The following is a 23,809-nucleotide window of genomic DNA, read 5'->3' as shown; positions in this document are numbered from 1 at the left end:
TTTGAAATGACTTTAGTTTTGTGTCATGTCTGTGATCTACTTTTTTCTACAAAATTAAACAACTGAATGAACATCCTCCGAGGCCGGTGATTCGATAATGTTTGCCAGGGGTTGTATTTCCTGGGCTATAATTTACAGTCTGAAAAGACATGGCTGAAATGGGCGGCTATAACGCAGCTGTTGCACTGAGAAAGCTAAAGCGACCATATAATGATGTCTTGTCATTGCAGATATGTGAGAAAACAAGTTTTCTTGTGGCCCCAATGTGTGGTTTTATCCACACTGTGCTGCAGTGATGTGAAAATATCACACTATAAGTCAGAGACAAAAGTGCACTGTGGCAAAATAAAGTGAGATGGCCTTGTCAGATTCAGTTTTCTTTCATAAAGGAGAGTTTTCTACAGCACACCAGCTGTCCATATGGGAAACTTTCTTGTTTTCCTTTTCTTTTTTACCTTTCTTATTATCACATTTTCAGGACAACAGGGAGAGAGACAAGGAGAGGAAAAAAGGAGTAAAGAATGGTTGATCAGGGCCGTACATCAGTCCAGTAATAGGAGAATCTATACAAAAAAAAGCAGTTGCATCTGGCAAGATGTGAATTCTGAAACTTTCTTGTTTTCTAACAATCTGCAAAGCACAGCTGCTGCAAGTTACCAAGGACTCTTAATGAGTGCTGTTTGTTCCGCACACAATCTGCAGTTTGTTTCTGCAGCAGAAGCCTCATTTAATCAAAAAGACTTTTCCAAGGAGTGTCTTCAGTTTGGAACCTGAAGTTGTAGCTATTCAAAAGACACACTAAAACCCAAATTATTCTTTGAGGAGTACAGTGCATCCAGAAAGTACTCACAGCACTTCACTTTTTCCACATTTTGTTATGTTACACCCTTATTCCAAAATGGATGAAATTCTTTTTTTACCCTCAAAATTCTACACACAATATCCCATAATGACAATGTGGAAAACGTTTTATGAGATTTTTGAAAATTTATTAAAAATAAAAGCTAAGAAATCATGCGTACATAAGTATTCACAGCCTTTGTCATGAATGTCAGAATTGAACTCAGGTGCCTCCTGTTTCCACTGATCATCCTTGAGATGTTTCTACAGCTTAGATGGAGTCCACCTGGGGTAAATTTATTTGATTGGACATGATTTGGAAAAGCACACACCTGTCTACATATAAGGTCCCGCAGCTGCGAGTCCATGTCAGAGCCCAAACCAAGTGTGAAGTCAAAGGAATTGGCTGTTGACCTCCGAGACAAGATTGTCTCCAGGCACAAATCTGGGGAAGGGTACAGAAACATTTCTGCTGCTTTGAAGGCCCCGATGAGCACAGTGGCCTCCATCATTTGTAAATGGAAGAAGTTCAGATCCACCAAGACTCTTGGCTGCACATCTAAACTGAGTGATCAGGGAGAAGGGCCCATCAACAAAGTATCTTCAGACTTCAGACAACTTTATTGATCCCAAAAAAGGGCAATTACATTTACACTCCAATTACCTCAGACAAGATACAGCAATTAATCCACAATTATTTCTTGTTTGCCGTAATAATGGCACACATCAAAATTAAAGACAACACATATACATTTGACATTGTTTATGTGCACTAAACTTGAAGTAGTCCATCTTCCGAATTGAGGCAAAGTGGGTGAAGGCCACAGCAGGAGGGGCCCGCACCGCCCAGCCTGGGGGTTGAAGGCTGCAGCAGTAAAAACTGCGCTGCCTTCGAGGTGGCAAGGAGGAAGCCAGAGTGTGGGGAGTGGAGAGACACGGGGGGGGGGGGGGGGTAATAGGGATGGAGGGAGGGAGACATGCGTCGTGTACAGATGAGTTAAATTTCTGTCAATTTCTGTCCGTGTGTGTGTAAAGTCTGACAGTTTCTGTCCGTGTGTGTGTAAAGTCTGATGTTGCTAGGCAACAGCAGGCTGGGGGGGGGGGGGTAGATGAGAAGGGGGGGCGAATTCCTTCACCAAGGCTGTAGATCCTTCTGGGGGAAGAGCAGGGAATTTGGCCTTCAGGAGCTGATAAGGCTGCCATGTTGATGTTTGGCAGAGAGATACAGAATTCTATTTACTGCACCCCTGACCGTCGAGAGTCCAAATTTATGACGAATATTCTGTGGTCCTCAGCAGTACAATCTTATGCAGTGCAGTGATTAGCTCTGAGATTGAATCCATTTTGCGTTTGAGTTCAAGAGTTCACGCACACACAGCATTGCCCAACTCATTAATTATGATGGACTGATGAGGGGACAAAATTCAAGAAGCAGCCGTCTTGCTAATATTCCTGTGGGTCAGGGCAGCGCACAAACCAATCAGCACCAAACCTGCCACCATAAAAGCGAATACGAATGAATCTTCAACATCTTCCACAGAGAGTGAAGCCACATGTCACACTCCATTCTCTCAGGCGTCGAGAGCAAAGCCCGCTGGGTAGGTTCCATCTGGGCACGCAGGGTCCCCAAACCCTGATCTCCTTGTCAAAAACAAATGGTGTCAATGGTGTTGAGAGACCAGCTCATCAATTCCATAGTTAATCCAAATCATAATTTCAAGAATTCACAGTCTGGTGAAGCTGGGACTTTGAAAGTCAGAGCAGAGATAGAGAGCAGAAAGGAGGAGAGGAGAGGGGAAGAATGCAACCGTCCTTGCTGGAGTCCCAGGCAGTGTGGGACTCCGGCAAGGATGGTACATAAGTATTCACACCCTCAAAAGTATTGAGGGTGTGAATACTTATGTACATGCAATTACTTAGTTTTCTATTTTTAATAAATTAGCAAAAAAAAAAAAAAAAAACACTTTTTTCACATTGTCATTATGGGGTGCCATGATTAGAATTATGAGGGGGGAAATGTACTCCTTTTGGAATAAGGCTGTAACATAACAATATGCGGAAAAAGTGAAGCACTGTGAATACTTTGTGGATGCACTCTCGGTTTCTGTTGGTGCATTTCTGCTCATTAGGGTTGTAGGACTTTGTTTTCCTCAATGAGACAAGATTGTATGTTGGTGCTAGTGCTACATCACCGCATCAACCATACGATGGAGTCACCCTGGCTTGTGATTGGCAACCACCCCAGGCAGACTATCATCAGTCTGTTCCCACTTCTGGAAAGTTTCCATCTGTCTGCCATGGACAAGTGATACATGGGTGCCCTCTTGGTCTTTTCCAGTTGCTGAGGACCTCAGTGCTGAGGCACTTGAGTGCTAAACATTGCTTAGAGAAACACATGATATGGTCATAGTGTTGTAGCTGGTGTTCCATCACAGTGCAGCAGGTCACCTTATCTGAGTTATCTTGAAGTAACCACTCATTTAATTTAATTTAATTTAATTCAATTCAGTTTATTTTATTTATACAGTGGCAAATCACAACAAAACTGCCTCAAGGTGCTTCACATGAGTAAGGTCTAACCTTACTAACCCCCTGACCAAGCACACAGGTGACAGTGGTAAGGAAAAACTCCCTCTGATGATGTTGAGGAAGAAACCTCAAGCAGACCAGACTCAGAGGGGTGACCCACCACTTAGGCCACTCTAACATGCCACAGAGCCTTCTGTAATCATGCACCTGTTTTGTGGAATGATCTCCCTGCTGAGATAAAAACTGTCAGATTCCGTAGAGACTTTCAACTCCAGACTAAAGACACATCTATTCTCCCTTTCGTATGTAGTCCTTTCCAGGCTGGCGTGCCAATCCTGCTGCCAACCCACAAAGGGAACTTGTCTGGAAGCTGGAGAACTATCAGCTTTCTCAGAAGCAGTAAGCATTCTTTCTAGGAGCATCTAATCTTTCACTGGTGAAAACTAGTACAAAAGACATCCAGTCATCACCTTAGCTGACGTTGTAGTCCACGACCCTCATGTATCGGCTGTTCATAAGCACAGATTTGTGTGTACGTAGTAACATTTCTATGCAAAATGTGGAATTTTACCGTTTTGTACTTATACTTAGAAATGTGTGTAAATATACACACAGCATCTAGTTGTAGAACAGATAACTTGCAAATACAAGGCACTGTTGCCGTCACAGCATGCAATCTCTTATTTTCTCGAATTAGTAAGTACACAATTAGTAATTATGTCGTGTTGGAAACCAACATGTAGCCTCATTAGTGTCAAAAACCTACAAAAGACACCTATGTGAACTGAACGGCAGCTTCTGACCTCAGCAACGACCACCTCGATCTTTGCGTGCTACTACAAGGCATAAAGAAAATAGCTTCCCTCCTGCAATTTTCAATTAAAAACTGGGTCCAGCGTTATTTTAATCATATAATTCATTGCCAACTCTGATTCTACTCAACACAGAACTGTGTCAATATATAGGATGGCTATGATGCCTAGCAACATATTGGGTATCACGCATATTCACAAGATGTCACCCAAAGCAGCCTGATTAACCAGTTCAAATGCTTTGCAAATATTAACATATATGCTGCAAAGAAGCCTTGATGATATTCATGCTTGCTTTGTTATTGAGTTTTTACAGCACAAGGATGCAGTTGGTGGATTTCATGGGTGTGAAACCAGACTACTTTGGTGAGTAGCAAGCAGCTGGCACTGAATGCTATTGAGAATGAACCTTGCAAGTGTTTTGCCCAGTACTGTCATGCCGGTCACATGCAATGGAGCCTCGTGTCACCATATCCATCACACTCCTCCCCCCTCACTTGGGAGGAGGAGGAGTAACAGGAAGACAGAGGCCGGGAATGAGAATGAGAGAAGCAGTAGTAGCCAGTAAACCAGTATTGATCAGTATGTCTGGTATTTATATTGTGTATTTGTTTATTTTTTTTTATTTTTTTCACTTTTGATACTCTGTGTGCTTCTTATCCTGTACGCTGCTATACAGTGCTGCTGGAACCTCAATTGAAACCTGAGGGAATCTTCCCAAGGGATCATTAAAGTTCTATCTAATCTAATCTTGTCTTGGCACATTTGTGGCAACCATCCTGGCAGACAATTGGTCCATCTCCACCTCTAAAAGGTATAGTGGCTGGCGTGCCATCTGGAAAGTGGAGGGCCACCAACAGTCCCAGATGCTGTTTAGCATCATGCCCATGACAAGGATACTTCATAATAATTTAAAATGGAATTTATAGACTGGCAAGTGAACCACCGATAAACGTTCATTGATATTTCACAATTTTCCATAATTAGTTTGAGGAACTTACAACAAACATTGGACGTCACACAGAAGAAACTATATTGGTCATTCTCAAATTCAGTATCAGAACTTTTTTCAAAAGTAAGTGACTCAAAAATGAACATTTCTTTGTGTATAACATCTACTGTATCTGTACTGTGACCTTTTCCTCTCAGATACAGAATGACCTTCATTTAAAACAACTGGGATTTAAAGCTGTCGCATTAATAAGAAACTCTGGGAACAAATTATTCCATGTTTTCATTTCAGACACAGTTCATTTCCCACCAGCTGCCCACAGGAGATTTTTTTTCTGCTGGCATGACAACTACAGGCACAACGCCGTATGTACTGATACAGTATGCATGAGGAGTGAGCACAATTAGACTTTCTAGAAAACCTTCTCTCCCCATAATTCCTTTTTTCATTATTTTATCCTTCCATTTGCAACACGATTATCTATTTTTGACTCCCCTACAATCATGAATACTTTTAAAAACAGTCCTCTGTGTTTTCCTGTGAGCTGAAGGTGACATGACTGACTTTGCATAATCACCTCATCATACTAAATCATTTATTTTAGAAGTATTTCCTTCATGTCTAGTAACCTTTTCCCTCCAGCTGTTGTTTTCATCCAGTGACATTCAGACAGCACAGGATACGCTGACTTATTTGAAAGTACTTGGTCATCAAAGATGTTGTTGGACTAGATGGCATATGCATTGCTGAAATAAAGAAATAGATGAAAGTGTACAACAAGGTACAGACGCGCCACAAAAACTCAGAATGTGACAACAAACAAACCTTGTTGTCATTGTGAATGTTTCATTTTGATTTAGTTTAAAGCATTGAGGTCGACCTTCGCTTCGTTTTTCTGTCATTAATTTTGGTTAACATAGTAGAGAAGCTTGAATCTTCGACTGGACTGGGTTGCTTGACGCGAGGACGTTTCGCTTCAAATCGCAGAAGCTTCCTCAGCTAAAATTCTTGCTCTGGTAGTCTGACTTCTGTCTTGACTCTTGTAGAAAAGAATAACAGAAGCCACAAAAGCTGGAGTTTTAAACCTACCCAGACCCCTCCTACTGAGAGGCAGCCTGTTATTGGCTAGTGACTAAACAATTGCTCTAATTAGCACCTATTGTGCTCTAGTTAGCACCCTCCTAATGACAGGGTAGCTGTCCCTCCTAACGATGGGACTGACGCCTCTCCTGACAACTCTCCTGATGACATGAATGACTTATTACCATGAACAAGAGACTGAAACTGCTTAGACCTAAGTACCCCATTGTAAACAGGGGACACAGCGTGTCTCAGACCCCCCTCCCCGGTTAAGGCTGGGTTTCAACTGTTTCACATACAATGCCTCCTTCACTCCTCTCTCAAGCCATTTCTTTTCTCTGGCTAAGATTTTAACTTCCTTGTCCTCAAATGTGTGGTTAGTGTCTTTAAGGTGGAGATGGACTGCAGACTGAGGTCCACTGGCGCCCTCTCTGCAGTGCTGGTATAGCCTTTTGTGTAACGACTGCTTAGTCTCCTCTATGTAGTGTTCGTTACAGTTTTCCTGACATCTGATAGAATACACTACATTGCTCTGTTTGTAACTAGGGATCCTGTCCTTAGGGTGAACTAATTTCTGTCTCAAGGTGTTAACAGGTTTAAAGTAAACTGGGATTTTGTGCTGTCTGAAGATCCTCTGTAGTTTTTCCCCTACTCCTGCTAAATAAGGGAGGGACACTCCTCTTCTTCTTGGCTCCGTCTCCTGTCTGTCTGGTCTCTTTGTTCTTTGGGACTTCTGCACTTTATCCAGGGACTATCGTGGGTACCCACATACTGTGAGGGCTTTCCGGACAACTTGTTCTTTAGCCCTTCCCTCTGTAGTTGTGGGCACCTGTAAGGCCCAGTCGAAGATTCAAGCTTCTCTACCATGGAAACCACCTGGACAATTGAGAGCCTTCACAGAAATATAGTTTTGGTTTTGTTTCGTTCTTTTCATTTTAGTGATGGGAAAAGTGCAGGATCTTTCATCCACCTTTCTCAATGATTTTTGACTTTTTGACTTTGTGTCGTTTGTCAAGCTATCGTCATGTGCTGTGTGAACAGGGCATTAAGGATGAGTTGAATAACTTATGAGGTAGATGTGGGTCCAGGTCCAGGATGGGTTTTTAGCTGCTTTTTTTCTGTCATGTAACTTGCATGTTACTCAAGACCAATTGTAAATGCACGTTATTTAAAAACGTCAGTTCTAGCGCACCTCTCTGCTGTCTGCAGTCGCTGACCTGAACACTATCTCCTCCACCCCACCGCTACCAATTGGTCCTCATCTGATGCATAGGCTGGACTGCTGTCTTCTTCCAACAGCAGGATTTGAGATCTACCTGGTCTTACGTTGTTGTGACTGGGACCTCCACCATGCCTTTTTTAATGTTCTGTATAATATCAATATGAATAAAAAAAATATATAAATAAATAAATATATATATATATATATATATTTTTTTTTTTTAATGTTTTTTTTTTGTTTGTTTCCTGAGTCTTTATGGCAAAACAGTTCCTGAACTTTGGGTTGTAAGCTTTATTGTGTATGGAAATCTGACCCAGATAACATGAAAGGTCCGGATGCTTCATAAACCATCACTAGATCAAAGACTTATTTTGGTCTTGGACCTGTTAGTCCGTTATAGGAGGAACACTGCATCGAAATTTTAAATTTGCTCAAATGTGACCCTGCAAACATTGTGAACTTTGTTTGCCAATGAATAACTAAATGAAAGTATTGTTTCAGAAAATGGTTCATTGTTTTGAAACACCAAACAGTCATTACTTTTAATGAGCCAATTACTCCCAGAGAAAGTCCGAGTTTTTAAATGGTCAGAGCAGGAAATTAAATGTTTGCTTGAAACACATTAATGGTGACATCAAATGGAGAGCATGAATTCCTTGGTTCAGAAACTGTTTCAAGGTGCTTGAAAAACCCTGTCAAAGCACTGATTCAAAGCATGTTCTGTTTCAAAAGCCATGAAACACTAAATGAAACAGTATCCTTACATAAAACAAAATACGGAGAACAAATTGCGTCTGAGAAATTAAGTGTTTTTGAAATACGCCAAATGACACAGTGAATATTTCTTGTCAAACGGTTACACTTTTTGAAGCTCATGTGATGGCTCCTTGATGAGTACAAGGAAGCTGACATATGACCTTTATTTTGCAGCTACTTCACACCTTCACTGCAGATTCTTTTGATGAACAAAACTGTCGAATGATCAAAAACTAAACATTTGGATCTGACGTGATGAAAATGTGATTATAAAGGTTATGAGGACATCGCTTCAATCAGACCTGCTCCAGGCATCCGGTGCTTTGCTGCCAGAAGTCCTGATTGGTCACCACACTGGGAATACGCGACTGTTTCCTGCTGCAACTTGGATTGCCTGCCGCCGGCTAGACGGGGAAATGTTCAGAGCAGATTTAACTCCGATAAAGGTTGATTTTCCATGCACAGAGCCGGGGTGTGTTCCCTGTCTGCAAGGGCACGAGCTCATAAGCTTCACCCTTTCCATGTCTGCATATTCAATCACTGCTGCCTAATGAGTTGTGCAAATTTAATCTTGTACAAGGTTGTTTGGTTTGCCACAGGTCTTCATTAGAGGGCAAGAGGGACCGGGATTCATTCATGAGCCATGACGATATATAACCACATTTAAATACAGCAAAATCTGAAAGAAAATGTTGCGGCTGTGTTTGTATCAGAAACTGTGCTGCTGCTCTTTATTTATTTACAGACCTTCTAAATGACAATATCTGTAGATACAGGCCTCTTTACTGTGTGTATGTTGGTCTGTTTGCACAAGTGTTTGTGTGGCATGAATGCTACTGCCCTACAACGGAATATTTGTATTATTGTTTGACAAACATGAACTTTTCAAAGCCAGTCTCAACAGAGACGTCGTGCATGTTTCCCACAGAATATTGTGTAGGAAATATTCAGTGCTTTTTTTTTTCATGGACTCATTCATGCAGTCTCAGATACGAATAAAAGTAAATATACATATGTCTGTTATTGTGTTTTTGACTATTTATGGCTACATCATATGATATGTCATCATTCACAAATACTTTGCTGATCAGTATATTTTATAATTATATTTAGAACATCTATCTGGGCTTCTTGTTTGCTGAGATGTACAAAAAATGTTTTTTGGACCATGTTTTCCTTAACCTTCACCTTTGACCTTTGACCAAACTACTCCAAAATCTAATCACCTCTAGATTTCTATCCAAGTAATATTCCCACCAAGTTTGAAGGAAATCCCTCCAGCTATTTTTGAGTTATCCTGTCCACAGTCACACACAGGCATGCCAGTAAAAACAGCATCACTGCTTCGCAAACACACAGGGTAAAAATGTAACATCCATTCACTTTGTCAGAAACTGAAGCATTAACTACGGAGCACTAGAAGCATCATCGCAAAATTTTTGCATGTCGAGAGAATGTGCACTCATTTTGCTAAATTGTGCTCTCGTTTTATGATTATTATTTTATGATTTATTTATTTATTTTTGTTTTAAATATTCAGAGACCCCAAGTTTCCATTTGGTCCAGTTGAACATTTTCTATGAAAGACTAGAAATGCCTGCTTTGACCTATGACCCAGATGACCCTGTATTGAAGCTCAGTAAATGCCTGGATTAGAAAACAGATTTAGATTTTTAAACGGCCCGGGCACCCCAGGTTTCTGTTTGATCCAACTAAACATTTTTTTCCCCTCAAAATTACTGAATTAATTTCAAATATTAAATTATGAAATTAACTTTCAACTTGATTAAATGAGCTCTCACTGTGTTTGAGAAATTGGACAAGAAAATCATTTAGTTGAAGAGACAAAGTGTTAAAAAATCTATAAACCTATTGTTCAGTTTGATTATGTAATACAGTAGAAAAATGCTTTTACACAGTATGTTGGGAATAAGTTGATCTTGAAATCAAGCCTACACATCCTGCCCAAAAGTATTGTTGCATGCCGGCTTAAGATCTATCAGGTCTCTTGCACAGTAGGAAAGGTCTACCTGCTTTTCCTCTTACATGAATTCTTCACTTAAAAAGCTCCTTCAAATCACGCCGAGCCTCACTCTGAAGCACTAAAGTGCAACATGTACCCAGTACGTCGACGTGTCAGCAGGAATCATCACTGTCTTCATCTACGCGCTTCCTCCCATGTGGTTTGTCTGCTGTCCAAACAGCCTTGGCTGAGTGAGGAAAATGGGTCAGACAGCGACAGTGAAACAGGACGGAGACTCACTAACACATCTGGCCTTCGGTTTGCTGCTCCGCCACGCAGACAGACACACAAGGGAGGACGCACGGCCTCGGGGAACTCAATCATGCAGACGAGCACGTCGAGCTGCTGATGAGGATCTGTAGATCCCGAGGGAGGACAGGAAGTGCAGCAGTGTGTGTTATTCCCTTAATCATCACCTTCTGACAAATACATCCTGCTAATTTTTACCCGAGGCCATCAAATATGGCCATCGGGTACTGCGAAGGCTTTGCATCTGTCCGTCCGTCCGTCTCTCTGTGCTCAGTTTTAAATCACAGGGAACATTCTTGGGACACAGACCTTGGACAAGTACAAAGATAGCTAACCTTGACCTACTTAAGGGTATTTTAAGTGGTTAAAAAAGTCACATTCTGTTTCAATCTGTTCAGTTTTGTTTTTGAGTGGAGTGACATCCAGTCATAGTAGAGCTACACCGTGACATCAGTGACTGGTCTCGCCAAAATCGCTTTGTTTTGTGTGTTTATATACATGTTTCTCATGTATTATGCAAAATCTAGAGAGAAATAAACACTTCTAAACTGAAAACACTGTTTTTGGAACCTAATAACACCCCTGAACATATTTACAAGACGTTTCACTGATGTTAGTATGGTGACATCACAGGCTAGTAGCTAGCTGCAAAACTCCATTTTGTTTGTGTGTAAATATATCCTCTTGTTATATATTATGTAAAAGCTAGTGAGAAATAAACACTTCTGAAAGTGAAAACGCTGTTTTTGGAACCTAATAACATCTCTGAACTTATCTACAAGACGTTTCACGGATGTTAGCATGGTGACATCACAGGCTGGTAGCTAGCTGCAAAACTCTGTTTGTTTGTGTGTAAATATATCCTCTTTGTCATATATTATGTAAAAGTGTTATTTCTACCCGGTTCTTTCATGTAATTTACTACCCCTTACTAAGAACCAAGCCAATGTATTTCTTATTTTTAGTTTATTAAAGGTCACGACAAAAACCAGACCTGTGTCCCACAAACAGTGTCCATCTTGTGAAGGCACACGAAGTAGCTTATACAACATTTTTATATAATGTGAGTGTTGGGTGTGGTTTATTCTCACATTTCTAATGTTACTGGCTCTCACCAACAGGGGAGTTCTCCCTGTGTCTGAAACTTGGACATATGATGGAAGTGAAACTTAACCTATATTTCTCAGAACTTCCAAACAAATAACATAGACAAATACTGATAGCTAACATAAAATAAAGAATTAGCACAGATATTATGTAACAAAAGCTAGTGAGAAATAAACACTTCTAAAACTGAAAACAGTGTTTTTGGAACCTAATAACACCTCTGAACTTATTTACAAGTCATTTTGTGGATGTTAGCATGGTGACATCACAGGCCGGTAGCTAGCTGCAAAACTCTGTTTCATTTGTGTGTAAATATAACCTCTGTCATATATTATGTAAAAGCTAGTGAGAAATAAACACTTCTAAACTGAAAACAGTGTTTTTGGAACCTAATAACACCTCTGAACGTATTTACAAGTCATTTTGTGGATGTTAGCATGGTGACATCACAGGCCGGTAGCCAGCTGCAAAACTCTTTCGTTTGTGTGTAAATATAACCTCTGCGTCATATATTATGTAAACGCTAGTGAGAAATAAACACTTCTAAAACTGAAAACAGTGTTTTTGTAACCTGATAACACCTCTGGAGTCATTTACAAGACATTTTGCAGACGTTAGCATGCATGCTAACCTGCTAACTCAAAGCTAACTTCCTATGGAGTTAAATTTGTCTCATTGATACTTGCAAATGCACAGAGGGTAATCTACAAATATTCCTCGATTTGCACTTTAAAACTTAAACATTGTTTTTAATTGGTTGATAGAGGGGCTTTATTGAACATATACAAATTGTAGGTAAGACAATAGGATTTTAATAATTAAACAACTGCAAATGATAAAGGACACAATGTTCATAAGGACGAGGGCATTTTAGCATTGTGTTATATTTTTAAGCATGCATTTGAATATGGGCAATCAAATTTGCAGGTGCTATTGTCATCATGTCCATAAAGTGATGTCAGAATCCCGCCTGCCTCTTTAGCCTGTGCAGACGTGTGTGTTTCCATCACGTATGTCTGATTATATTTATAGAAGCTTGTTAGAAGCGGTGCCAGGATCGACTCTATGAAGGACAGATGGCACTTAGCTGTAAACTGCTGCTTTTTAATGAATAACATCCAGAGTAAAATGTAAGCTAAAGGAAGAATGTAAACAAAATGTGTAAAAAAAAAAAATGTTCAGTGGGCCTCATTTACAGACACCTCACCTCAGTGAAACCTTTTTTTTAAAGCCGAGATTACCTGTATTCTCCGTTTGGATTCCTGGCAGGGGTGTACGGTTAGAATATATTTAGACATCTATCACAACTGACATTTGAGAAACGATCAGATTTAGCCTTTCAGATTTCAGTGATGATGTCAGAGCTTCAGTGGGCTGCTGCTTTTTGCAGACTCTGTTGGAAATGTTCCCCCCATTTCCCTTCTATATTAGGCTGATGATTAAATGAAAATTTCAACATTATATAACCTGAAGATCATCTTTCCTTTTAGACCTGTGAATCGTGATTTCTGCCCTTTCTTCCACCGGTCATTTAAATATCTTAGGATTCAGAAGCTGCTTTATTTTCCTGTCATTGTCTTTTGAAGATAAGAAAAAGACCATTAATGAGAGATGAGACCCATAACAATAAAGGAGACAGGCTGTTTGGTGTCAGAGGGTTCCTCACCCTCTTGACACTGTTCAAAATGCTGCTTATTAGACGCAAAGACAAAGACAGCAGCTTCCAGGAATTATTTATTTATTTTTGAGCTGCTTGTGCCAGATTGCATTGTAAGACAGTGACGTTAATTTCAAAGGGGTATATTTAATTGCAGAGAAAACAAGGAAGGATTATATACTGAAAAGGGAGATGCATATGATTAGACTGATGCAAATGTATCTCAGCAAGTAATATGTGCAAGACATGTTACTTAATTTGGAAGAACTTAATTCATTTGAGCTGCCAGATGTGCAGTAGGATTGACAGATTAATTCAAGGTGGAGGTGGGATTACACCAAGGATAAACTGTGAGTCATTTCTTGTTCACAGTGGTGATGAAGATGTGGCAAATGAGATCAGACAGGAGTCTCTATGGACTACTATGTTTGCAGATGACGTGATCTGTAGTGAGAGTACAGAGCAGGTGAGTTAGCCTGGAAATGTGGGAGATCGCTCTGGAGAGCAGGGGAAGACGTCAGTAAGAGCAAGACTGAATACAAAGAGTAGAGGTGGTGAAAGTACATGGTTAAATACTTGGGATCAATTGAGTAGAAAGGTGAAGAAGAGAGGCAGGGAGGGTGGAGTGGGTGGAGAAAGGTGGCAGGAGGGATTTGTGACTGAAGAATATCAGTAAGAGTGAAGGGAAAAGTCTACAAGACAGACATGAGAACAGCATGTTGTACTGGGCTTAGAGACGGTGGCGCTAACAAAAAGACAGGAGGCAGATCTGAACATGCTGCGATTCTCTTTGAGAGTGGCGAGAATGGACAGGATTAGGAATGACCACATCAGAGGGACAGCTCAGGTGGGAGAGTTTGGAGACAAACTCAGAGAAGCGAGACTGAGATGGTCTGAACACGTGCAGAGGAGGGACTGAGGGTATATAGGGAGAAGGATGCTGAGGATGAAGCCACCAGGCAGGAGGAGCAGAGGGAGGCCAATGAAGAGGTTAATGAATGTGGTGAGGGAGGACATGCAGGTGGTTGTTGTGACAGAGGAAGAGACAGAAGACAGGGTGAGATGAAACGATCGATCTGCAGTGGCGCCCCTAACAGGAGCAGCCGAGAGACAAAGTAGTTAGAAGTTGAAGCAATTTCATTAGGTTTTTGAGGGCATGTTAGGGAACTGATCACATGCAAAATGTAGTTTTCCTATAAATGTTCTTTACGGGGGTCTTTTCTCAAGAAACATTCTGCGAAAACAACACAGGCACTAGGCATAAAAATGACAACTGTGCTGGGTGGAAAGCAGCAATGACACTTGAACTCTGCTGAGTGCTGTTTGTTCCTGATGTAATAAGGTACGGCCTTTAAAGTGTTTTCTGTGAGCGTAAACCTCTTAATTATTTTTTGCACTTGTTCCCTGAAGCAGCCAATAAGATGCATGCTCTGAAGTGCACTAAAGGTGTGCTGTCCTTGGTGCTGAAGGGTAATGGGCCACATTAATGTAGAGGAGCTTAAAAACTGATGTTTGTGCATGACCACAGGGGAGTCAAAATGAAACAATCAAGATGAGACTGAAGTGTAACAGTTCAGCTTTAATTCAAGGGTTCAACAAAATACCACATTAGCCATTTGTGAATCACTGCCATTATATTCCCTCCATTTTCAGAGTCATACGTAATTGTACATAGTAAATATTAGGATTATTGTCCATACACATCATTTTTACAGCCAGGTTTCTTTAGACAAGTCAGGGGATGGATACATGAACATTTCCAAGTCAATGAATATGTCTTGAATATAATTTATATCAATTATTAAAGCTACAGTGTGTAGCATTTAGGGGTGTTTATTAGCAGAAATGGAATATAGGATTCATAACAATCTATTAGTGCATAATTACCCGTAACAGCAAAGCAATGTGTTTTCAGAAGTTTAGAATGAACACTTCATATCTAAATGGGAGCAAATGACCTCACAGAGGCTGCAATATTGATACAGTAGTCCAAAAGCATGGGAGCATTAATTGCATCTGTTCAAAAATGCAATGTGAGGAGTGTGAGAAAGAAAAATGTGTAATTTCAATCCAGTCTCACGGCAAATCGTGAATCAGCAGCACGAAATATACATTAATCTACTGGTTTGTGATATTGTGATGAAAAGCGCCCTCATTTTCATCATGCCCTCACGAATTGACTGTAACAAATTCCATGATGACTGCATGAAAATAAAAGTGAAGCGGGGGGGGTTCTGGTTAGGGTTAGGGGTAGGAGTAGGGTTAGGGTTAGGTTATGATTAAGGTTAGGGTTGTGGGTAGGAGTAGGGTTAGGTTATGGTTAAGGTTAGGGTTGGGGGTAGGAGTAGGGTTAGGTTATGGTTAAGGTTAGGGTTGGGGTAGGAGTAGGGTTAGTAATAGTGAGTTTTAAAAAAAAAAAAAACCCTCACGAAATGACAGCTCTCCACAATTTCTCTTATACTCACTCGACTGGTAAGCACTGAAAGCCGAGATAGGCATGTCCCAACTTGTCGTCTAACACTCCGAAACGGAGGTGTTCCTTTGTCTTGCTTCATCAGCGAATCGGTCGTGATGCTCGTAGCCTCCGCGCGGCTTTCCATGACAAAATCTCTTGTTAAAAGTGAAATCTGCCAGAAAATGGCTGATGTCCAGCTCTTGTGATAACCAGAGAAATTGCACACGACGGTCCCGGCTCCACACAGCGATCCGTTTAGAAATGATGTGGTGGTTTCTGTCAGTCGATGGCGGCGCGTAGCGCGGCGCGCCGTGTGCTATTGTGGGCCATCCTTAAAGCTGTAGTAACACTCCTTATTCTCTGTGAAGTCCGTAAAATTTTCACCGAAAGCCAGATAAATTTTTCGAATGGTTTCCAGCTGCCTGTCTCTAACAGTTTCTGAAAAAATTCTGATGGAAAAAAAAGCCCAAATCATTCCGCCACTTCCTCGCAATGAAACAACGATGAGAGGGGTGGACCAGTGCTCAATCAAAGCCTGCCCACAGGCGAATACGCAACCGACAGGCGTGGAAAAACTCACGCATGCGCACGAAGGTTCAAGCTTGGCTGATGTAAAAACATATGAATCAAATCCATATAGTTTTTGAAAAAAATAAAAAGGTACGATACTTTTCTAACAGACCTCGTATATGTACAATGACAATAAAGACTCCATTCTATTTTATCACGAAATGAGTCACATTTTCATGACATGAGTTTTTTTTAATTATTATTATTTTACTATTTGAAACCCTACCCTACCCACCAAACAAATTTGTGCTCCCGTTACGAAAGTGGCACATTTTTGTGATGGGAGCATGAATCAATAGATTTATGTACTTTTCATGATGCCATCACAAAATGTCGTAAGATTGGGTTGCTTCTGGCCACTGAACAGATGATCATTGGTGATGTAAACATGCAACTTAATTGTTTAGCTCGAAGCATTTGTAGCTAGGCTAAGATATTATCTTAGAGTGATGATCTGATTTGCCGATGCTGTTCTTGTTGTCTCACACAGTCCGAGCAATTGATGTGCCAAATAGAATGAAATTGTATTTCCACTTTTTATTAAAGAGCATGGTCTTTCAGTTTGAGAGCATGATTATTTAATTCACTCATTCTCTAAGACAAAGAATGTCTTTCACATGTAGAGCTTCTTCTTGTTGTTGTTGTTTTATAGCAGTTAGCATCCATTTTAATGGTTCATTACTGTTACATTTTGCTCCAGAGATTGAATCACAGTACCTCATTCAGTATACAAGAGCAGCTTGTCACGCTTATAGATGGTACATTTTTACTTTGTGTTACCAAGGAGGTGATCTTTTTAGTGCTGTTTAGGTGTTTGTTTGTTTGTGTATTTTTTGTCTATTAGCAGGATTATGCAAAAATTACTGCACCCATTTTTGTGAAGGTTGGAAGGGTGTATGGGCCAAAGAATCAATCAATCAATCAATTTTTTATATAGCGCCAAATCACAACAAACAGTTGCCCCAAGGCGCTTTATATTGTAAGGCAAGGCCATACAATAATTATGTAAAACCCCAACGGTCAAAACGACCCCCTGTGAGCAAGCACTTGGCTACAGTGGGAAGGAAAAACTCCCTTTTAACAGGAAGAAACCTCCAGCAGAACCAGGCTCAGGGAGGGGCAGTCTTCTGCTGGGACTGGTTGGGGCTGAGGGAGAGAACCAGGAAAAAGACATGCTGTGGAGGGGAGCAGAGATCGATCACTAATGATTAAATGCAGAGTGGTGCATACAGAGCAAAAAGAGAAAGAAACAGTGCATCATGGGAATCCCTCAGCAGTCTACGTCTATAGCAGCATAACTAAGGGATGGTTCAGGGTCACCTGATCCAGCCCTAACTATAAGCTTTAGCAAAAAGGAAAGTTTTAAGCCTAATCTTAAAAGTAGAGAGGGTGTCTGTTTTTGGGGTGTATCCGATTAGAAACACATTTTTTTCCCCCATTTTCTTTATTATTGTGAGAATGTCCATTTCTCAACAATTTCACAAGTTCTTCAAGTGATAGAGCACAGATCTTTTAGAAAAACATCTGATCTTGATTCTTGATCCACAAAATGTGGATTGTTATCACAATCCACAAATAATTTCACCTGTTTTTAGATATCAGCACTGTACACACCCCCAACCCCCACAAAAAATCTCCGCATCATGTCTTAAGAAATTCAGGAAAATGTTGAAAAAATACCTTATCTTGCAATGTTGCAATCTTGCAAAGGGGGGTGAGGGATCATGACTATTGCCTCCACCAAGGAGATCATGTTTCCAGCACAGTTTGTTTGTTAACAGGATTATGCAAAAACTACCTAAATGGTTTTTGTGAAACTTTGTGGAAGGGTGGATTATGGGCTAGGGAAGAGACCATTAACTTTTGGGATGGATCCAGTTAAGGGGTGGACCAAGGATACTTTTTGCACTTTGTTTATCAGTCACAATGGGGTGTAGGGGTACATAGAGCTCAGATCCTGCCATCAGAAAAGGCAGGTTCTGACAGGGACAGGGACTAAAGGGCTGGCACTAGGACGGAGGAGGTAGCATGCAAGTCAGCGACTGCAAGCAGCAGAGAGGTGAGTTGGAACCGACACTTTTTAAATAATGTGCACATTTCCATTTGGCTGTGAGTTGATGACTGAAACTGGGGACCAGATGCTCCGTATTTGAGATCACAGATGTAATTAGGTAAATCTCAGTGAAAGCTTTGAAATCTGAGTCATCCTGCCAGAACTTACAGTATGGTACATTTCTCAGATATTACCATTGTACATATGCCCCCCCGCCGACAAAAAAGATATCTGCATCATCTCTTGATAAATTTTGAAAAATGTCCTATCTCACAATGCTAAAGACACAATTTTTTATTTTGTTTACAGATGTTTACAAAAATATCTAAACATGAATTTTGAAGCAGATGCAAATAGCAGGTTAGATCCAAGATTTTTCAACTTAAAAAAATATAATGCATTGTCTCAGTGTCATTCTAGTTTTATTTGTTAGTATGGCCAAAGCAGGTGGTTACCCCCGTTGAGTCTGGTCTACTTGAGGTTTCTACCGATCATTAAAACACCTGACAAACTTTTCCCCTGACAACTCTCAGCAATGTGCTTGTTCTTGAGTTGGGTGACGTTTAAGCCTTGCTCATCTGTAGCACCATGAGATGACTGATGTTGTGATCTGGTGCTGCATGAATAAAATGAATTGAACTACACGAGTATCACTGTGCACAATATCACAGATCAGTGCATCAAAACACAAAAGCAATTATATACGACACGAAAACAAGGATTATAGCTAAACGAGAGCACAAACAGGCTGTTATGTAATGCAGCACATTTACATCCCCCCACTTTAGTTAAAGCCTTTTGGGGTGAATCATTCTTCACAGTCCTGCTGCATGGAGGCGACTCCTGGAGTTTTTGTCAACTATATCTGTTCATGCATAAAGTCTGCAGCAGCTATCTTAGCACTGCGCACTTCACGGAACACCCCCCCCCCCCCCCCCACCACCACCACCACCACTACCACTACTGCCAGGTAATGGCTAAATTATTTGTCTGAGTATAGATTTTACAGCCCTTCTCAACAGGGGCTTGCAATCTTCTTGGATCCCTACCCAGCTCTCTCTTTCAGGACATCACTTCAATTTGAAACAGCCGCTTGGTGTAGTAAATTGGCATTTGCCTTGCCGTGGCATCCACAAACATTCATTCATCAGTCTGTCTCCTCTCGCTTTCCCTCTCTTTATGCATCGCCCTTAATCGCCTGCTATTTCTGTGTCCCCTTTCAATACTAATACCCCCCTGGTATCTTTCACCGCTTGCTCTCGTGAAGTAGTCTGCGTCACTTGTCCCATGCAACTACGTCAGTCCTACTTAGAGATCCTGTAGGATTCATGAGCAAAGAAACATAGGGATGGATGAGCAGGAGGTGCAGAGTCAGGAGCCTATGTGGAGGAGGAGTGGTGACGGTCAGAACAGAGGATGAAGAAAATGTAAGAAAGAAGAGAAGATGGGTGATAGGGCAGATGTGGATGAAGGCTGAGGTTTTTGTACTTTAAAGTTACAAATGTCAAGTTTAAGCTAAATTGGCTACTCTAAATATAGACTTTTAAGTCATACTTTGATCAAACGAATATAGGTTCCTATCATCAAAATACTTGAGAGATGTTTGTTTTTACCACTATTACCAATGCACTTGCTCAGATGGCGGGTAAGCTTAGACGTTACTTGTAAACAAACAAAGAGCACATGTTTTCAATGCTGTATGTGTGTTAGATTGTTTGTTGTAAACAGGGTATCTAAAAAAAGACAAAGATTTTAGTGAAATTTGGTGAAGATGTAGGTCTTGTCAAAAGAAGAACAAATTTAAATTTAATGTGATTTCAGATCAAGGGAGGGTTCCTACTTTTGATCTTTGCTCCTATTTCCTTTGACCCTGAATACAGGATCATATCAACCAGCAATCAGGATCTTAGTTCATCATTCAGGATCAAAGTTTAATGATCAAAGGTCAGCAATCAGGAACATTAGAGAAGAGCTGAAAGATCAAAGATGAATGATCAGAATTATAAATAAATATCAAAGATAAGTGATCGGTAAAAAGGTCAGTTGTCAGGGTCAAAGTTCAATTATTAGGATCAAAGGTCAACAACAAGGATCAGGAGACGAGATAAAAGATCAAGTATTCAAGGTTTTGGATCAAAAATAACTGACCAGGATTACAAATCAAGATCAAAGACGAGTGATCGGAACTCAAGGTCAGTTATCAGGGTAAAAGTTTTGTGATAAAGATCAAAGGTCTGCAATCAGGCTCAAGGAATGTTGGAAAATAGATCAAAGATAAAGTATGAAATGTTTTGTATCAACGATAAGTGATCAGGATTGCAAATACAGAGAAAAGATGAGTGAGATTAAATATCAGTTATAAGGGTCAATGTTCAAAGATCAGTATCAAAGGTCAAATCAGGATCAGGAGAGATGATCAAATATCAAGTACTAAAGGTTTTGGATCACAGAGTAATCATGATTACAAATCAAGAGCAAAGATGAGTGATCAGGATTATAAATAACGATCAAAGATAATGATTGGATTAAAACTGAGTTATCATGGTCAAGGTTCTATGATAGGATCAAAGGTTGGAAATCGGATTCAATTAATGAGAAGTGATTAAAGATCATCTTTGAAAGGTTTTTAATCAAAGCTCAAAGGTGAATGATCAGGATTAAAAGGTAATTAACAAGGTCAAAATTCAATGATCAGAATCAACAGTCAAGCAATCACAAACAAAATTTAAACGATCTGGATTAAAGGTCAGTTAGGATCATTGGGATCGAAGTAAAGTGATTCAGAATCAAAGTCCAACAATAAGAAGGAAGTGCAAAATCAAAGGTTCAGAGTCAAAGGTGATTCAGCAGCACCACAAATTAAGATCAAAGATTAGTGATCACGATTAAAAGTCAATGACCAGGATTAAAGAATGTTAGAGAAACAGATGAGATGAATAACCATCTCACAATGAGAAAAATAAAAAAATCAAATGCAAACACAGCAGGCGTGATCTGTTTGCCCTTCTAGTTTTATTTGTATCTTCACATCACTTCACCAAATTATTTATACTTTTCACACTCAACACAATGTCAAAGTGCAGACTGGATGAAACCTGTCCAAAACAAAGAAGAAACACCGTCTCTCTCCTCTGTTCAAATATCACCAACCTGACAATGACATGGAGCATTTCTATTACATCTCACACTTCCAGTTAGCAGCAAGGTCCTCTGTGCGGCAAAGCTGCATTAACAAACGTGAACCCAAAATTTAGCTTGTGATCTTAATTCTTTGGTGACCTCATCAGATGAGCAACGCTATCCTCTGCGAACAGGAGCTCGCTTTGCTTTAATGATGTGGAAAAACTGAAGAGCAAGCAGGACCACCTTAATTATCCTTATTTACAGCGATATAATTAATGTTGTTGTTCACGCTGCCCCATGAATTAAAGACAGTGAGTGGCCAAATCTCATTTTAAAGGGCCATACTCCATTTTCTTCACTCAATGAGAACCACAAGTTTCTGTAAAACGTATGCAACAAAAATACAAATGCAACATTTTTGATTTTGTTCCCATTGAAGTAAAAGAACTAACTCTTTGGACATAAAAGCCTTATTTCTGTGGAATTTTGTTCACAGATGTGTTCATGAGCACTTCACCTTTGCCAAGATAATCCATCCAACCTAGCTGATTAAACAACATGTTTACTGCACACGTGCACATTGGACTGGTCACAGTGAATACACACGTTAGGATTCTTTCTGGGTGGTTTCCGCTTTGTTTTCCATTCAAGATTCTGTTAGGAGAAGTTGCGGTGGTTTAGGGGTTTGCTTGGTGGGTAAAGATGGGGAACATAGGAGGAAAGGAGCCATCAGGAGCAGGGTGTTCCTCTGCAGCACCATCCATGTCTAGGACGTGTCGGGTTTGAAAGGGAGCTGTAGATCTTATCTACGGGTTAGTGAGCCCATCATGTGATCATTTGGTTGGTTGGAGTTGGGGTGAAAACTGGAGAATGTCGTATTTAAAGACTGATCTGGCATTCGTACAAACACTGAATCACATGAACTCTACTGGCAGGTTTTGAACCATTGCCCACCTCATATGTTTACACTATTTAAATAAAGAATTATACATGCGATTAAATGCGATTCTAGTGCAATTACATTTGTTCGGCAAATCTGATTGGTTAATTGTGTGTAGACGGTGTCAAAATATTCAAACCGTTTCACATTTGATGTATACCTCCGCGCCCTGACCGCTTTGCTACGCAGGTGTCAATATAGCGGTTGCTACGGTAAGCTTTGATGAGCCGACCACACCCTTTCGCCGACTGAATTACTTACAGAAAACTAACCTTGCAAACGATGGAATTGCATTAGAATGGGAATAACTCTGTTGTGTTTGATGATTTGCGATTGTTCATGCTGGATTACGGTCGCAAATATCCGTAGCACATCATTGGTAAGACTCAATCTGCAACCATAAAATCCAGCATGAATGTAGCGCAAATCAGACACAAGAGGGTTATTCCTGAATTAATTTTGATTGATTAATCACAAACCTTGTAATTAATAGATTAATTTTTAAATCACCTGACAACAATAATTTTGGTATATAGATAAAAAATAAACAATTTTGCGCAATATAATCTCTTTAACTACCTCTCGGAAAAGTTTAAGTGCCTCATGCCCCTTCACTGGAATACCAACCCCATCTCACGCCATTAAGTGATGGCATGATGAAAATGAAAATAAATTTATTGGTTCTTGATACCTTCACGAAAGTACCATTTTCATGACGGGAGCACAAAATGTGGGGGTGACGCGGTGAGGGGAGTCTGTGGGGTTATAGTTAGGAGAAGGGAGAGGGTTAGGTTATGGTTATTAGGGTTAGGGGTAGGATTAGAAATAGTAAAATTAAAAAAAGCCGCACGAAACGTGACTCATTTGGTGCATTCAAAAAGTATCAGACCTTACTTCACGCCCATGGACCAAATGAAGTGTATGAGTTGTCATTTGGTGGGGAGGTGTAGGGACCTTCTTGTGCGTGCGGGAGTTTTACCCCACCCACAGAGCGCATCAGTTGCTAGCAGTCAGCCTTAGAGTGAAGACTTGTACTGAGCACCTGTTGGATTCTCATTTGCTGTAACACAATGGAACGACTTAACACCAACCTTTGTTAAAAGCTTGATGATACCCAAGTGGAAACCATTCGCGAGATTCAGCTGGCTTTTGGCGATAATGTAATGAGCATAATGCAAACAAAACAGTGGCTAACTCTTTCAAAAATGGGTGCATATCAGTGGAGCGCAAAGTTCCATTAGACCATCCACAAGATGAAATGACCAAGTGATTGACAGAATATGGACTTTGGTCATGGATGACCGTCGTATCACCATCCAAGTACTTGCAGACGAGGTGGGAATAAGCACAGGTTTGGTACGCTCCATTTTGACAGAGTAACGGTGGCGCGGAAGCAACTGCATCTGGAATGCATGAACAGCGAGCTTAAATTCCTGAACAC

General features: G+C 40.4%; 1 long non-coding RNA gene across 1 annotated transcript; it reads right to left on the bottom strand.

Annotated features, from left to right (window-relative positions):
- Nucleotides 1–899: 899 nt before the first annotated feature.
- On the bottom strand, nucleotides 900–23,435 carry LOC117531066. Its single transcript, XR_004566513.1, has 3 exons — nucleotides 23,353–23,435; nucleotides 15,735–15,741; nucleotides 900–910 (listed from the first exon to the last, which is right to left on the bottom strand). It is a non-coding gene; the product is annotated as an uncharacterized LOC117531066 (long non-coding RNA).
- Nucleotides 23,436–23,809: the final 374 nt, after the last annotated feature.

The sequence above is a fragment of the Thalassophryne amazonica genome, chromosome 18 (assembly GCF_902500255.1).
Source record: "Thalassophryne amazonica chromosome 18, fThaAma1.1, whole genome shotgun sequence".
Taxonomy (NCBI): domain Eukaryota; kingdom Metazoa; phylum Chordata; class Actinopteri; order Batrachoidiformes; family Batrachoididae; genus Thalassophryne; species Thalassophryne amazonica.
Note: the sequence above shows the minus strand (reverse complement) of the source record. Positions and strands in the feature narration are given on the sequence as shown.